At 33.2% G+C, this 17,366-nt stretch overlaps 1 protein-coding gene across 1 annotated transcript in view; it reads left to right on the forward strand.

The window, feature by feature from the left end:
- The first annotated feature begins 382 nt into the window (after positions 1–382).
- Positions 383–17,366, forward strand: part of LOC129231516 (uncharacterized) — a 75,719-nt gene continuing 58,735 nt past the window's right edge. The window contains exon 1 of the mRNA XM_054865853.1: positions 383–488. The gene's annotated coding sequence lies outside the window, so the exon portion shown is untranslated. The remainder of the gene's footprint in view (positions 489–17,366) is intronic.

Genomic DNA, 17,366 nt, shown 5'->3' on the forward strand with positions numbered 1-17,366 from the left:
TTTGAAATCCGTTTACAAAAGAGAATGAACGAATTTTAGATTTTCCAATGTCGCCCAGTGGTTTGATTTCGCATCTTCCAGGCGAGAAATATTTTTCACTAGGCGACATTGGTGTCGCGTAGTCCCTATGTTAAAAAATGCTCTGCTTGTTAGAGATTTTCCAAACTTATGAGAGCTCGAGAGCCGTTGCAAATTTTGCGAGAGGTCGTGTTTCATTTGAATCCCTGTGTAAGTCGCAAATATTTTCGTGACCGAACTCTCAGCGACAGTTAATAACTACAGTGATGTCATGTCAGCAAGTTGCGTAAAGACGTGTGCTTCCTCCATATCCATTTTTTGCTCTTTTAAAAAATGTCTGTTGCTTACCTGCAACCGTCAGCGTTGTTTATTACCAGCGTCAGCGTGCGCTTTTTTCTTTCGTTCTTATTAAATAAATCCGTTTAAATCATCTTTATTTTCCTTCCCGTTTCACTAATTTGCTGTTTTGAGTAAGTTTGATTTATGCTAAATTTCAATTTGTTCTTCATCTTTGTGTCTCATTAGAGGTAAAATCTTTGTGTATGTGCTTTGCGTAAGTTCTTTGTTCAAGTTCTTTGACCTGTTGCAGCTCCCGAAGTTGTAAGTACTAATTGTTTCACAAATATCTCATTATGATTTAGATGTCAAAGGGCTGGAACAAGTCATTATTGATATTTCCTTATAAGGGTGCGTTCATAAATTCGCGCAAAACTCACTGGCTTAACGAACGCATTGTTAACCACGTTCATTTTTTGAACGCTCAGTTAATAATAAAGATGGCGGACGTTTGAACGCTGATAACTGTTTTTGCGGAGGACATGTTTTTTGAAAATATCGATGAATAAAAGTGACTGGAGGATTCTTCTTTTGAATGAAATAAAAAATGATAATTTATCAGCTAGAACCTTTCACTTAATTAAGAAAATTTTTTAGATTTTTTTCAGTTTCTTTGTTCAACAAATAGTGCACATTTTTTACAGCAGTAAAAAAAAATAAAAAATTGTTCAGACATTCTTTTTTCTGCTCCACTGTTTGGAAATACTGTTAATTAAAAAAAATAATGTACGGAAGGCATTTTCTTGTTTGCTCTTAAATTGGTGTTTCCCCCTGGTATATGCAGAAAATAAGTCAGGCCAATGCTTTTGAATAGAAAACGTTTCACTATAAATCTACTAACATTCATAAAATCAGACATGACCTTATTTTGATTTATTTCTAGATCAGTTATATAGTCCAATGCGAAATATGTTTTTAATTTAAAATCTCCGACACAGCGACACATCTTTTTTCCCAGTTCAGACCTTGGAAATAGTAGGCATAGGTGTATATAAACTTTATTGGACAAAAATTAAGTGGGGGAATATGGGGCTAAATAAAATGACTAAGATGACTGAGCGGTACAGATATGATATACCCCCCCCCCCCCATTTGGCGACATCCGATTTTTTGCACAAAATTGAAATATTTTTCTTGCTAATGAGGCAATAATTTTTTAAGCATGGCATCCCTGGCGAAACTAACCTGTGTTTGGCAACCCGAAGGCAATATTAGAGCTGTTCAAATTTGTTTACTGGGGTTCTTTACTTGGCTTCAGGCAGGAGAGATACGTGTTGTTTCGAGCAATATACCTTACAGGAAAGCTTATTTTGTGTTAGTTTAAATTCAGTAGTTGTGTTTTGAAGTAAAAACATTAGAAAATGCCAGTTTCTTCAAACTTGAACGTTAATTAAAAGTTAACTCCAATGTGGTGTGTATCTGAAACGTGCCATTGTCATATGATGTATTGTTTTAGAGTGAGTGTGAGGATTTATACCATAAAAAGTAAGTTCTTTATTTTAGAAAAAAAAACCTCCCACTTTCGAAATTCTTTGTTTGGAACTGATGTCATACACCCCACCCTTGGCGACTTTTTCCTGTTGGCACTAAGAAAGCGTCGCCAAGAAAATGATGTAGGACGACGTATGTCATACATCGTTCTTAGCAATGCTTTTTAGCGGCAACAGGAAAAATTCAGATAAAAAACATTATCAAACACTTTAGAACACAATATATATAAAAACAAAATAAAACCACAGCAAAAAACATATCAAATATTTGCTTCAAAAATACCAGAAACAAGAAAGTTTTTGTACACAAAGAACAATTACTAGTAGGTATTTAAAAGGCTTAAATTAACAAATTACTATCACAGCTCACCAAAGAAATATGTACCAATAGAAATAAAAGCTATTTTCCAACATGCATTTAGTTGAACAAAAACAATTCTCATACTCTACTAAAAAAGAGTAAAGCGATTCAATATATGATGTTTAAAGTAGAAAACACCCCCAAAGTATAACTATTTCAGCCAAAAAAAAAAAAAAGCTTAGATATTCAAATTTTGAATGTATGAAAAGTAAAAATGTCTATACAAAACATCCCAAACATAAAAATTACCATACATTAATTTGCTATTCAAAAATGCTTTCAAAATACCTACTAAAAATATCTACTATAGTTTACATAAAATAACACCTTCATATTTTTATGAAGTCGTAGAGTCAAATTATTTTCAGAAATTCAGTACCTAAAGGACGCACATTTACAGAATATGCTTGAATAGTTCTTGGCATCGATTAGAATTAACTTTTAGAATAAAATAACTGTACTTGTTTGGTAAAATAAATTTACATGCAGTAAATATAAAGATAAAAACTACAAGAAACCCTCAAGATTTTGTAAAAACATAAAGAATTTTGGAAGTGGGAGGCTTTTTTTTTAATTCTAAAATAAAAACTTACGTTTTTGTTGTTTAAATCCTCACACTCAGTCTGAAACACAACATATGATGCAATGCGTCTTATCGAGACACACCCCAAAGTGGATTTTAAAGAAACTGGGATTTTCTAATATTGTTCATCAAAACACAACTGCTGAATCTAAACCAACACAAAATAAGCTTTCCTGTAAGGTGTCTTGCACGAAAAAACAGGAATCTATATAACGTGGACCACTAACAAGTGAACCCAGTAGCAGAAACTTTCTATTCTGTCTGTGACACTATTTTGGGGAGTTGAAAATAATCTGCAGCATTTTTATTAGTTTTATTTTAAGTTTTCATAAAATACACAAGTCCCTTGTAAAGGCTAAGACTCAGAAATATTCCAACTGGCCAGTGGCCACTAGACCCAAAAAACTTAGTGGTCATTACTGTCGCCGAGTTTTAAAGTATAAAAGGGGGAGGGGGGCAATTTTCACTATTTTCATGAAAATAAATTTAGAACTCTACGCACTAAGATAGGTTTTTGAATTTTTTTTTTCAAAAAATGAATAAATAAATTAGTAAATTTACTAATTTATTTATTTATTCATTTTGACTCTTTTATGAGAAGTTGGCAGAAAACTGAATTTTAGATGAGTGTTTTAGTTTATGGCAAAGCTTCCAAAGCAATGATGATCAAATACAATTGTGCAGATAATAATTTACATTTTTCATGAAAATAATTAAAAAAAAAACATGATTTATTGTACATTTTATGTTATCTTTAATAGTTTGTATTGAGGTTCACATCTAATTCTGGTTTTGGAAACTTAGGCAAGTAATAGTCTCGTCTATTTCCATGTTGCAAATGACCAAACATGACGTCTAAGCGAAAAATTCATGATTATAAATAGATTTTTGAAACTCAACAGTTTGTAGCTCAACAGTTGACACTAACAAGACACAAGCTATTATACAGCTTGAGGATTTGGTATTTTCCAGGGAGGAGGTTTTATTTCATTTGAAAAAGATTAAAGCAACTAAAGCTCCGGGACCAGATAATATTTATCCAAAAATTTTAGTTGAATGTGCAGAGGAATTAGTGGATATTATTTTGAATATTTTCAATGCTTCTTATAACTCGGGAACGGTGCCAGAGGACTGGAAGCTGGCTAACATAACGCCACTCTTCAAGAAGGGGTCTAAAGGTATTGCTGGGAATTATAGACCTGTAAGTTTGACTTCGGTGATTTGTAAGATTTTCGAAACTTTGATCAAAATTAAGATCATGATGTTCTTAGAGACTAATAGTCTGTTGACTAGTTTGCAGTATGGTTTCAGGAAAGGCAAATCCTGTACTACTAATTTATTGCATTTCTACGACAAGGTTACCTCAGCTTTAGATAACAAAAAATGTGTGGATGTTGTTTATATTGATTTTCAAAAAGCTTTTGACAAGGTACCGCATGTTGCTCTTCTCAGCAAGTTAGCTGACATTGGAATAGGAGGAAAAACTTTACTTTGGGTTAGAAATTGACTTACTGGTAGGAAGCAAAGAGTAGTTGTGAGAGGAAATCATTCTAATTGGAGTGATGTTTTAAGTGGGGTTCCTCTGGGATCAGTTTTAGGTCCTCTTTTGTTTATTATATTTATGAATGACATCAATGAAAATATTTCTGGAAGCATGAATTGTTTTGCTGACGATGTAAAAGTTATGGGGATTGTCGAAAATGAAGAACAAGTAAAACAGCTGCAAGAGGATTTAGATCATATTACTAAGTGGGCAGATAAATGGGGTATGGCAGTTAATGTAGGGAAATGTCAAGTGCTACACTTAGGTCATGGAAATAAGCGTATGAGATATCGTTTACAGGGTTCAGTCATAAATCAGGCAGAAAATGTTATGGATCTGGGTGTCTTTATAAATCAGGACTTCAAGTTTAGTCAACAGTGCAGTATTGCTAGTAACAAAGCCAACAAAATGCTTGGGTTCATCAATAGATCTATTTCAAACAAATCTAAGAAAGTTCTTCTGCCTTTATATAGGAGTTTAGTAAGACCTCATTTGGAGTATGCTGTTCAGTTTTGATCGCCTTATCTGAAGAAAGATATTTTTGTATTGGAAAGGGTTCAAAGAAGGGTAACTAAATTAGTAAGGGAACTCTCAGATTTAGATTATGATACCAGACTTAATAGGCTTAACATGTATAGCCTGGAGCAAAGGAGAGTCAGAGGGGACATGATTCAGTTATTTAAATTTATCAAAATGAAAGATGTAAATGGATTAAATTTTTGCGGGAAAAGCAGGACAAGGGGTTATTGTTTTAAGCTATTTAAATCTCAGGCTAACTTGGAAATCAGGAAAAACTACTACTTTAGCAGGGTCGTGGGCACTTGGAATAGCTTACCGGAAGAGGCGGTAATGAGCAAGGGAGTGGATAGCTTTAAGAGGGCCATTGATCTTCATTGGGGACTAATTAATTGACTAGGACCAGCCTAGCTGGGCCCAGAGCCTGTTGCTGGTCGTCACATTTGTATTTGTGTATTTGTATTTGAATTTGTTGCATAAAAGTAGAAATAAATTCAAAATCCTTAAAAAACTACAATTAATTATACGAAATAGTCAGTTTTTAGCACATTAGCCTCTAAAGCAATGAAGATAAGATAATATTCTAAAGATAAAATTTTGCATTTCTCAAGACAATAATTAAGAATTATCCGAAAAAAAATGGCACATTTTGCATAATTTTCAAGTTTTCATTGCAATAACATACAATTTTTGTATATGAAAACGTAGGCACTTAAAGAGTCTTGTGTACCAACATCTTGGGAATGACCCAAACATGGCGACAACGCCAAAAATTAAGGTATAAATTTTTGAAATTGTTGCAAAAAAATAATTTTAAAATAAAAAACCTCATGAGAGTACACTTTACTTGAAAAGTTTTTACCGCATTTGCATTCAAAGCAATGGGGATATCGTGAAATTTTAAATAGAAAATTTTTCATTTCTCAAAAAAAAAAAAAAAAAATATTTAAAAAAAAATCAGAAAAAAAAAGATTTGCAGCACATTTGAGTTATTTTCATTAGTTTTCAGTTAAATAAAACATCCAATTCTGATTTGTTTTTGAAAACTTTGGCATTTATAAGCATTTTATCTATACTTCGATTTATGACCAAATATGGCGACTGTGTTTCGAACTGAAATGCTGAAGCATCCATTGCATTTCTGGTCAAAAAACGATCTTTGCCAAAAGTTGTACTTTTTTTTTCTTTCATTTATTTATTATTTTTTCTTTCTTTCCTTTTGTGTTTTGGTAAAATTATCTGCAGGGCGCTGAAAAATCTGCGACGCATGTCTCACGTCTCACAGTTTCTGCTACCAGGCAGGTAAACAAGTTTGAACAGATCTAAGATTGCCTTTGGGTTGCCAAACACAGGTTAGTTTAGTTAGGGATGCCATGCTTAAAAAGTTATCTCCTCGTTGCCAAGAAAAATATTTCAATTTTGTGTAAAAAATCGGATGTCACCCAATGTGGGGGGGGGGATATCACATCAGTACCGATCATAGTATAAGTAGCGACATCGTTTTCCCCTATTGTCTGGTGTCGTTTCCGATTCTTATTGGATGTGACCGATAACACGGGTAATCATTTTATGTCTTGGGGCCTAAATCTGAGTGCCTACCGGTCTTTTAACATTGCGTTCTCGCTATTCAAGTTCATATTTATTTATTTATTTATTTGTTCATTTTAGCATCTACTTATTGTGCCATTAAGTACGTGAATAGGGCAGAATTATATCGTTCACCTAAAGGGAAACGAAATAAAGAAAAACGTAAAATCTGGTTGCTTTGAATCGGCAGGGATGAATTAGGTTTTTTTATCTGTCCCCCGCCCCTGGTGTGCATTCCTGTATAACTCTAATGTTTTTTCTTATGTGTATATATTTTTAATATTTGTTTCAGTATTCTAACGTTTTTTTACCCAATGCATCGTAGCCTAAAATATTGCACATTCCCAGAGTTTCTACTTTTTTACAGTGAGTTCTTGTTCATTTCTTCTTTTAGGATTATTTTAACAAGGTATTTTTTTGCCATTTTTGGTGTTTCAAAAAGCATTTAACTAACGTTTCCGTGTTTATTAAAATGACCCAGTTTTCCTTATTTATTTACTTTTCTTCAACAATATTGATAGATTTGGCCAAAATTTAAAATTCAAATTATTTCTGTGCAGTTAATATAAAAATTTTATAGTTGGTGTTTCTATTTATCTCAGATCTGTAATCTGAATGATTGTTTAGTGAATTCGAGAAAAATACCAGTGAAACGAAATCAACATTTTGAAACAACAGGGGTCTGTCCAGGATTTTTCACGGGTTCGTTTTTTGTGTAAAATCAAATAATTCCACAAAATATAGAAAACAAAATTGTTGTAAGAACGAAATTTCAGAATTTTGAGACAGTGCAAATTGCATCATTGACACTTAAAGTTGAGTGTTTTCCCGCTTTTCTGTTGGGAATATCATTCTTGAGTGTTTTTCGAGTATTCGGGAGGGGGGGGGGAGGCAGCATTGCTCTCTGGGAGATAGGTACCCCTCAAGTATCAATGTTTATTTACCATTCTATATCATGTTAAATTATACTAGAAATGTTTATATATAGTATTTAAAATAATAGTAACAAAGAAATTCAGGCCAAGATGTGTTGAATTGCTCAGAATTTCGTTTAAAACTCATAAACTCCGTGATTTTTACAAAAATAAAATATTTTATTTGTTTACCTCTAAACAATGCGTATTAAACATCGAAAATTTGAAAAATAAGATTCCCATAGTGGATGCAAAGAGATTGCAATCCTCAAGGTGAAGGCATCAAGAGTATAGAAACGGCTTGTAAAATAAATATTTTTGATAAAATGACTATAGAATTGCATTTTAGAGTCCTATGTTAAAATTGTCATTAATATCTGGACACAGTTTGAAGCAAAATAAATAAAATAAAAATAAACCATCGATTCAGCATTTTAATTTGCGACTCATAAAAGAAAATGGAATTCCTCTTTAAAAACTTAATTTAAGGGTTGTTACAAAAATAAAGAAACTTTTCATTTATTTGCATCCTAATAAAGCGAAGTTAGCATGAAAAAAGAATGAAATATGATTCTCATCTCGGATGTAAAAAGATTGTTTCACTTTGCCCCATATTCCCCTACAATGCATTTGTAAATGCTATTAAAATTCAAAATACATTATTATAATTTTTTTTTGTTTTGTTTATTGTCAGTTGTCAAGATCAAATAAATAATTAAATTGTAAAAACATTTATTTTGTGGTTTCTTTTACTGAACGTTTCTTAATCCTATTAACTTGGATGTCTACTGGCTGACAAGATTTCACATGCTCAATAGCATTGGCGGAAATTAACCTTAGTGCAGAAAATTTGTGACTTTTAACACTAAATACTGTGCAAAATTTTGTGACTCTGAGTTTTCTGCTTTGGCAAGAGACTTGAATTTTTGAGATTTTTGGTAAAAGATCAAATAAAGAGAAAATTTGCAAAATATTTTAAATTAAACAAAACTTTACGCTTTACTGCAAGAATTTTGTAACATATTAACACAAGCTGCTGCATAAAATTTCAAGCCTGTGGGTTAAATATTTCTGGTCTGGCAAAAGGCCTAAATTTTCAGAATTTTATAACAAAAATCCTTTAATACAAGGGACACACTACAAAGTAGTACATACATAATGTACTGCAATACTTTTAAATTTTAATCACATCAATGGCATCAGACCATCCCTTGAGACCAGGCCCATCATTACTTACGTTCGACGAGCACGACCAGTAGCGAACGGTTGGTTAACCACGTGGCAGCAATGACGTCAGCGGTTACTAACCAGTTGTTCACAAACCAATACTTTATCAAACGCTTTCGGTTGATCATCGGCTACTTGTGCAGACATGATGCAGACGAATGACACGCAATTGAAAAATACATATAATTGGTCAAAAATGTCACGTGGTTCCATCAACCAATCAACCAGCTAGAGTTGCGGTTGACCGGTAGATCAACCGGTGAGGCTCATAAAATGCCATTGGAAGCAACCAGTTAACCGATAGCTCTCAAGAACGCTGTGGTTGGCAAGCGGTTACTCAGCCGTCAACCGGTGAGGTTTGTAGAACACAAGCATTTAGAGGGTTTTGGGAAGAGGGGGGTCAATGGCCCTCCTTACTTTGAAAAACTAATATTTTTACATATAAGTGGGGGTGATTTTCCGATAAAGTTTTTCATTGAGTTTATGCCCTCCCCGCTCCCTGAAAAAAATGAAAATAACAGACCAGCATCGAACTGAAATAGGCTCTACTTCGTTATTCATACGGGGAAAATAATACGAAAGTCAAGTGATTTAAATATTTGTTTGAAGGTGTCTGTTGTGCCATTTCAAAATATTTTCAATTCACTTGATTAAAAGCTGAAATCATTTGCCAATTAGAGCAAAATCTTTGTAGACTCCTGCAGTGGGCTATTTGCTATTTTGAAGGCATGGAATTCATTGTTTTATGAATTACTTTTGATGTTAAGTAATTAGACATATTTGCTGTGTATGAATAAAATGCATAAGGAAAAATGGTCGATGCATTGGTAATAGTCGAGCTTTAAGATGTTTTCTTAAAGAATTATGTCCAGATGGAACAAGGGTGGATTCAGGGGAGGGTCAAAGGGTCAGTTGACTCCCCTGTGAGAAGAATTTCATTATGATTATTATTAAACTTCAACTCTTTAGGTCCGAAAAAATAGTACATGGAATCAATGTCAACATTTTTTTTTTTGCTCGGTTCTGTAAGGTAGTTCTTTTTAGCGCGTCATAATTCAAAGAATTGACTGGGTTTGTTTATTGAGGTATTAATATTTTGATTTCTTTGTTCATTTTCAAAAAAATTATCTAATGAGCTTAACTTTTTCCCCAGTTCTCCTCCCCCCCCCCTCAAACCACATTTGCATGTCACGTGTGCTTTTTCCTACTATTTATAGATGTAATCTCGTATAATCAAGGCTTATGGTAACATGACCAGCATATCTGCCGAAAGGAATGTGATTTTCGATGAAAATTTGAGGGAATATGATCCTTGGCTCAAGCTGCAGCATTGAAAATTTAGGGGGAGGGGAAGTAGTTTGAATGGGTTTTGACTGGGGGGGGGGGGTACTCCATAGCATATGAGGCGGTACACTCTCATGCATGGAATGATGGACAACCCTGCTTAACTGCTACAGGGGTTGAAGTATTCCTATATTTCCAAAAAAAGCACTAAAATCGTCCTATATTTCCTATATTCCTGTTTTTTTCCCTATACATCTTTTAAAAGGAACTAAATAAACTTTCTGACATCGGATTTTACACTAAAAGTACGTTCCCAAACGAATTTGAAATTAAAAAACTCAACTGCAACAGACATCTTCTCTCATTGGCTGCAGCAATGAGACGTCACTCTATAATGGGTGGAGTTTGGAGAACTAAATTTGAAGTTGGTTTTAGAATTTTGCATTTGGGGGGGGGGGGGGGGCAACAGCCGTTTGTTTTGTTTTCCATCATGGTTTTCGTTGGAATATTTTGTGTTCAGTGCATTTTCTGATCGGGATGTTCTAATATTCTTTTTGCAATCTTTTCTTTTTGTGGAATTTTGGGATCGTGGAATGTTAGTTCATTATGATGTTAAAACATATTTTGTTGTAATAAGTGGCATTATAATGGCAAAATCGCATCACTTAACAAAATTGCATGTGGAGTGGTTGAACCAGGAGGACATTAATTGTACAAATTTTGGTGCATGGTGCACTAAAAGAAAAGATGATTTTACCACTTTTTGCCATTTTTGCAACTGTTCAGTGCCCGTAACAATAGTGGATTTTCGCAATTGAGGCTGCATGCTAAAACATTCTAGCATAAAGAAAACTCTGAAAAACATCAGAAGGATCCTTCTCAAGCTCTGTTTGTTCTTAATACAAATGGTAAAGGGTTCAGTTTAGATGTAAAAGTGGACTTAGTACTTGAGTCATGAGTGGGAAAGAAAAAAATAAAATTATCTTTGTTCAAATTTTGATTAATTTTTTAGTCTATAAAGTACACTGTTTTCTCTAAAAATTTTCTTTCAACTGCAGGAAAGTCATTTCAGATGTAAGTTATAATTTTGTTTGAGTTTTTTTTTTAAACAAAATAATTGTTAAGAATAACTAAATAATATATGAAATGTATTATTTTTTTTTTCATAGCAAAATTATTCATATAATGTGTCATATATTTGTCCTATATTTTTTGTGGAAAATGTCCTATGTGTGATAAGTCGGTCACTTCTACCCCTGTGCTACTTTTTTACGTAGGAATAATAACGATATCCATTGAAACTTGACCCGCTTACAAAAATTTCTGGATCTGCCCCTGAGATGGAGGCCCATCACTTGAAACAAACATTCTTTGGTCTATTGTACCAACAATTAATATCATTGCCGTCTTTTATATAGGGTTGTTTTAAAAAAATTTTGTAGGTATTAGATCCACATGTTTCGCAGATAGCTTCTGAAGTAGGAACAGAAGATGTATGAAATGAGAAAATTTGTTATCTAATTTCAGTTCCAATATTGTTCTTTTTAAAATCACCGTTTCTTGAAAAATATCTCAATTTTCTTTGTACCTGATTAATGGTTTTTAGCATCCAGTCAGCAAAAATTTTGTATTAAGAAAATAAGTTGATTTTTTTTCTCCTTCATCAGAAGGAGAAACACATGGAAAGCATTTTATTGTTTCTACGAAATTAAAAAGATCCATAACTTTATTTTCAACTTTTGAACATTTGAAGATCAAATGTGAAAAGTTGAAAAGGGATTACGCTGCAAAAGTTATATCTATTTGTTCTTTCTTTTTGAAGTACAAACTGTCTGGTCGTGAATCAATGTATTTTATTATTGCTTTGAGATCATGTGGCCAAATTACAAAATAGTAGCACAATCATGACTTGATCGCAACTTTTTTGAGCTCATTGGGAGGTCTGGCATTGGAAAACCCTGAAATGTGCTCCCTTCTGAAAACATTGATGAGGAAAACTTTGTACATTTAAAAAATGCATTAGGTAAGGATTCTATATATTTCTTAAAACTTCCAGACTCTAGACAATCATAAAGGTTTGATAAATGATGTTTAATAATGAGTAAGTATTCTTTTTAAATTATTTATAAAATTTACGTAATCTCAAAGAAGATGGTCACTCTGTTGGAATGCATTTGGAAGTATCTGCCAATGTGGAAATAATATCAGCAATAATTAATCCTCTATTGTTTACTAGGGTGGGGTAAAATAAGCAAAAATTTAGATTTTTTTTTTGGAAACCCATTTTTAGATAACATGCAAGCAAAAGTTGCATAATGAGCTAATTCGTAGTAACAAAAAATTTCTTGGCTATTGAAAAGTATCTAGCCGGCTTCCTTTGACACAGAAACACAAAAAAAAAAAAAAAAAGGAGAGAAAAATCATTTCTTGTAATTTTTTTTTTTTAAATAAATTCCTTTTTTAAAAATAAATACTAAATATTTTACTGGAATAAAATGGAAATGTTACATAATGAGCCAGTAAGTGTCCATAAAATATTTTATTGATTTTGTTTTTGAATATTTAACCACTCCTTTCTGGCATCAAAAACTGCAAAAAAATGAAAAAATTGTAGTCGGACCTCCATATATCGAAGTTGCAAATTGCCGGAAAAAAATTCGATATATAGAAATTTCGATGTATAGAAACAATCTTATTTTATCCTAAAAATCTTCTAAAACATTAAAATTAAAGCTAATTTTCGTGTATGAAACCTAATTTCTAATTTATACGAGCATCGGATTAAATAAAAGTTGATAATTAAAAAAATAACAGAAATTACATTTTTGCGCCTTCATACATCTTCATTCTTTTGGCAATTCAACTTGATCCGCAACCTTAGGAGATTTTCGTTTTAACAATGTAATCGAGAGAAAAGTAAAAAATTAATCTACTTAACTTGAATGATTTTTACTGCAGCTAAAACGACTGGGAACGATAATCAACAGACAAAAGGGATGACTTGAAACTGATTTTACAATGTTACTGGTTACAACTAAGATAGTTGAAATAAACTTGAGGGAATTTAAGAATTCTAGAACGAAACAACGACCTATCTACACACCCGTCCGCCCCAGATTCCTTATGAGTTTCGTAGCAACCTTTAGTGAACATAATTTTCTTCCGTAACCTTTATTTTTCATGAGACAAACAGTCTAAAGAGGGAAAAAAATCTACGAATGTCTCGAAAAAAAATCGATATATAGAGATTTATAGAAACAATTTTTCTATGTATTGAACATAGAAATTTGCTGGGATTTCATTATATAGAAAATTTCGATATGTGGAAGTTCGATATATGGAGGTAGGACTGTATTTTATAAAAATAGCCCAGTGGTTGGAAAGTTGAATACGGAGGTAATTGGTGGTAAGCTGGAAATTGCTTGAAGCTATGCCGCATTGATCTGAAATGACCATACTAAGTTTTCCCCCTTCTACTAAGTGAGCTTTAGCCATTACACCCAAATTAGTGACAAAAAACACCTGTTTTTTCATTAATGTAACAATATCTCAAAAATAACTTTTCCAATGGCTATACATATCAGCAGATTACTTGTAGAGATTAAAATTCTAAACAAAATGAGTATCTACAATATATATCTTTATTAAATTCTAAGTGCACAACTTAATTTCAAAGTTAGGCTCAAATCACTAATCAAGCGTTTCAAGACAGAACATACCTTTCTCAATCCCACCGGCCCTCCCCGAGACCCTGTGAAATAGAGTGGTAACGCTAACGCATGGCAGTGCTTTCCTACCTATGGAAGCAGCTACACAGGTACGTATTCATCAAGTTGACGTACTATATGGGTCATTTTCTCTAAATTGCTAAATTCTTGTCCTTGCTCCAAAAATAACAAACTAACTAGTATAGAAATAAAATTGCCTCTAGAATGCTTTAACAACATGTTTTTATGTTTGTAAAATAAGTTAAAACAAACACTCTATTATTATTATTATACATTTAAATAATTTTTTGATAGGATAAATGTCATTCCCCTGTGTGTCCCTACCTCCACCTTACAGAAATTGTTGTTTAACCTCTTAACAAGTGTTATGCAATGTTGTAAAATAGAAAAATAAAAACCTTTCAAGGTTTGCACTATTTAAAAAAAATAGTAAAAAATGTCCTTTGATTTTTTGTCATTCCCCTGTCTAGGAATGGAATGAATGTTTCTCACACCTGGTAATAGTTGTATTAACTCATAATTTAATCTTTGAATTCTGGTCTCATCATAGAAATAATCTTAATAGTTCTTTTTGAATAAATACACAGTGTCGAGTATATTCGGGTGATCTCAAGTTAAATCTTGATAGGTATTTTTAATGACTGTCATTACCCTGTCTTTGATAATTCATTTAATTTTGTAATAATCGCTCAATGAATGATTGACTTTTGTTTGCATAGAGTTTCCCCCCCTTACTTTAAGTGGCATTGATATTTGTTGTTTGCAGTTATGACAATATATAAGTTGACTTTAATTTTTGTCATTCCCCTGTCGTCCTTCCCCTGTAAAATGTAAGGGAAACAAATAACCACAATAACTACTTTTTGGACACCACGACATTGGATCTTTTTCAATTTCATAAAAGTAGTGTTTCCTTTTCCCACATAAATTATAATATTGTCAGTAAAACACATTATTTCCTCTAAGTGTCATTCCCCTGGCACAGTGAATGCCATTCCTTGCCCTGTCCAAATTGCGCTGTTTAGGGAAAATGACCCATATGTTGCTAAAAGCAATTTATTTAATTTAGGGATGCACCGGATATCCAGTGGCGGATTTACTAGGGGGGCGGTGGGGCGGCTGCCCCCTCAATGACCGTCATTTTCTAAAGCCAATAATATAGAATTGAAGGAATTACTAGCAATTGCTACTAATTTCAATCAAGTACATTTGACAAATTTACTTTGAATTAAGTTTAGACAGTTAGTGTAGTCAAGGAGGCCTTACCCACTTTTTTTTAACCTAAGCTCTGCCCTCTGCCCTTTTTTGAACTTAAATAAGTGTCCTCCAACATTTTTCTTCCATGGACTACACTATAATACTGGTATGATAATACACTGCTATGACTTAGAACAGTGGTTTCCAACCCTGGGGGTGATAGCCCCAAAGGGGAGATGTGACACTACAAGGGGACGATAAGTTCATGAACGGCAATAGGGGGCAATTAGTGTTTAAAAGATGGCAGGATAAAAGGGGGGCAAATGACCCCCTGCCCCCCTACATGACAGGTTGGGTGGGAGGAATCACTTTTAGGGTTTTCAACCGCTACCCCCTTGAATAGACTAAATCCGCCCCTGCGGACATCCGGTATCTGGCCTATCCAGCTGTTTTTTTTTACTATCCAGTCAGTCCTCGAAGGACAGGATATCCAGCAGATTTTTTCAGGATATCTGGCTGGTTATCCGGCACTGTTGGGGTGGTTATCTGGTGTTTACTTACTTAAAGAACACCAGATAACCACCCAAAGTTCTGATGTTCGTTCACTTAAAAAATGAACGACCGTTATTTTGAACTGTGAGCAGTTTGGAACATTGTATTGATGCACTTGTGATAAAATCGCATTTGGTGAATTCCAGCGGTAACGGAAGGTCAGTTTGTACAAAAAAATCGATGCATTTTTGTCTGTAAGCCCATCAAAATACATATTTATTCAAAAACTGAGGCATAGACTTTTATACACATCATGTTAAGTTGCTAAAAAGCCAAAGCCAGGATTTTTTTCTTAGTAACTTTTTTTTTTAAATTCAAATTTAAAAAACGGTAACAGAAGGACATTTTTGGGACATGATATTCAGGCTATCATATCCACCCCAAAAGTTCAGCCAAATTATAAAAGGGAAAATTCTGCAAAAATTAAGGCACTTAAAAGAGTGTTCATTGTTCAATCATTACAATTTCAGCTCTAGTTCAAAAAAAAATAATTATTTTAAACACATAAATTACATATTTGCTAATGGTAACGAAAGGACAAGAAGTCAAAAGCAATTACACTTGGTCAATTTCAACTTACAAACTTTTATTCAGCTAATACAGCAGTCTGAAACAATGATATCGAATGCCTGAGTTATCTGTTACTATTCTGAATTCTTAAAATACTCAATAATTTTAACAAAATCCATAGAACATTTATCTTCTTTCTCAGGGAACACAAAGATCATTCCGACATTATTATATGCATTCTCAAATAAGATATTTCTATGTCTTCATCTTCTATGTGAAATACCTGTCCAACATTGCTCTTTGTTAATTTCTTTCCCTTCTATTCAACTGATAAAACTTGTACAAATTTTAATGAATCCTTTGGTATATTCTCATGATTTGATGTTTTTGATTCAGCTGTATTTTCATTTTCAACCTTATTTATTGACTTTCAAAGTCAGTACGTTGACTTTGAAGTGAAATCTCCTCCAATTTGTCAATGTACTTACTTTATTCAATAACATAACTTGTTACAGGATTCAAATAGCGCATATTTTGTGTGTCAGGATAAGAATGGACATTTTTGGATCCTTTTTTCTCCATCTTTTTGAAAGTTGATCTATAAATTTACTGATCTCTCTGCAGTACAGTTAACAGTTAAATCAATGCTCTCAACAGTCCTTTCCTGTGACTTGTGTGGCAACAAATCGGAAAGCAGTTTCAATATTGTAGGGTCACCCGGGGTAAAATGGGTATAAAAACAGCTTTTTTAATTTCAGTGATCCATAGCAGTTAAATATCATGAGATATAATCGTGTTTTTGTTCAATATTCTATACATTGTATATCTTTGGTCTAATTTAGACATAGTTTGTGTTAACTTTTTGCTTTAAATTTAGTGTAAAAGGGTATACCTATTTTACATATGTATACCCATTCTACCCCATGCTTTGGGGTAAAATGGGTATATGGTGTTTAAAGTTGAACTACAGTGTAACTAATGGAGATAATTTAAAAAAAATGAGTTTCATTGCATTAAGGGTTAAAAACTTTAATTCAAAACAACCACAAAAAATGTTTACTGAACCAAATTTATGAGCAAAAGGTGTATTGGCAAAGACTTGCAGTTTCGTTGAGGTAGTATTTTTACAACTTGTGATGCCTGCACAACATCAATGTCATCTTTCTTGGGGAGCACATAGGATAATTTGTCAGATGATTTTGTAGCAAACTTCTCAGTATATTCACCTTCAGCTGAGATTTCAGTGATTAAACCTATGAATTTGTGAATAGACTTCTTCCACAAATTTAGCAACGGCCCAGTTCCAAATGGCTGGGTTTAACAACTACGAGAACCCCTATTTTCACTTCTACTTTATTAGTTATTTTATCAATTGTTGTTAATGTCCTTTTTACTCGACTGTGCGTGCTCGACGCAAAGGAGGGTAATGTGTTTATCAGTCTATGTATGTATGTCCGTTTCTATGTGGCGTTCTACAGGCTAAACGCCTTGGCCAATTTTGGTAATTCTTACGTCAATCG

Source organism: Uloborus diversus, chromosome 10 (genome assembly GCF_026930045.1).
Source record: "Uloborus diversus isolate 005 chromosome 10, Udiv.v.3.1, whole genome shotgun sequence".
NCBI lineage: Eukaryota > Metazoa > Arthropoda > Arachnida > Araneae > Uloboridae > Uloborus > Uloborus diversus.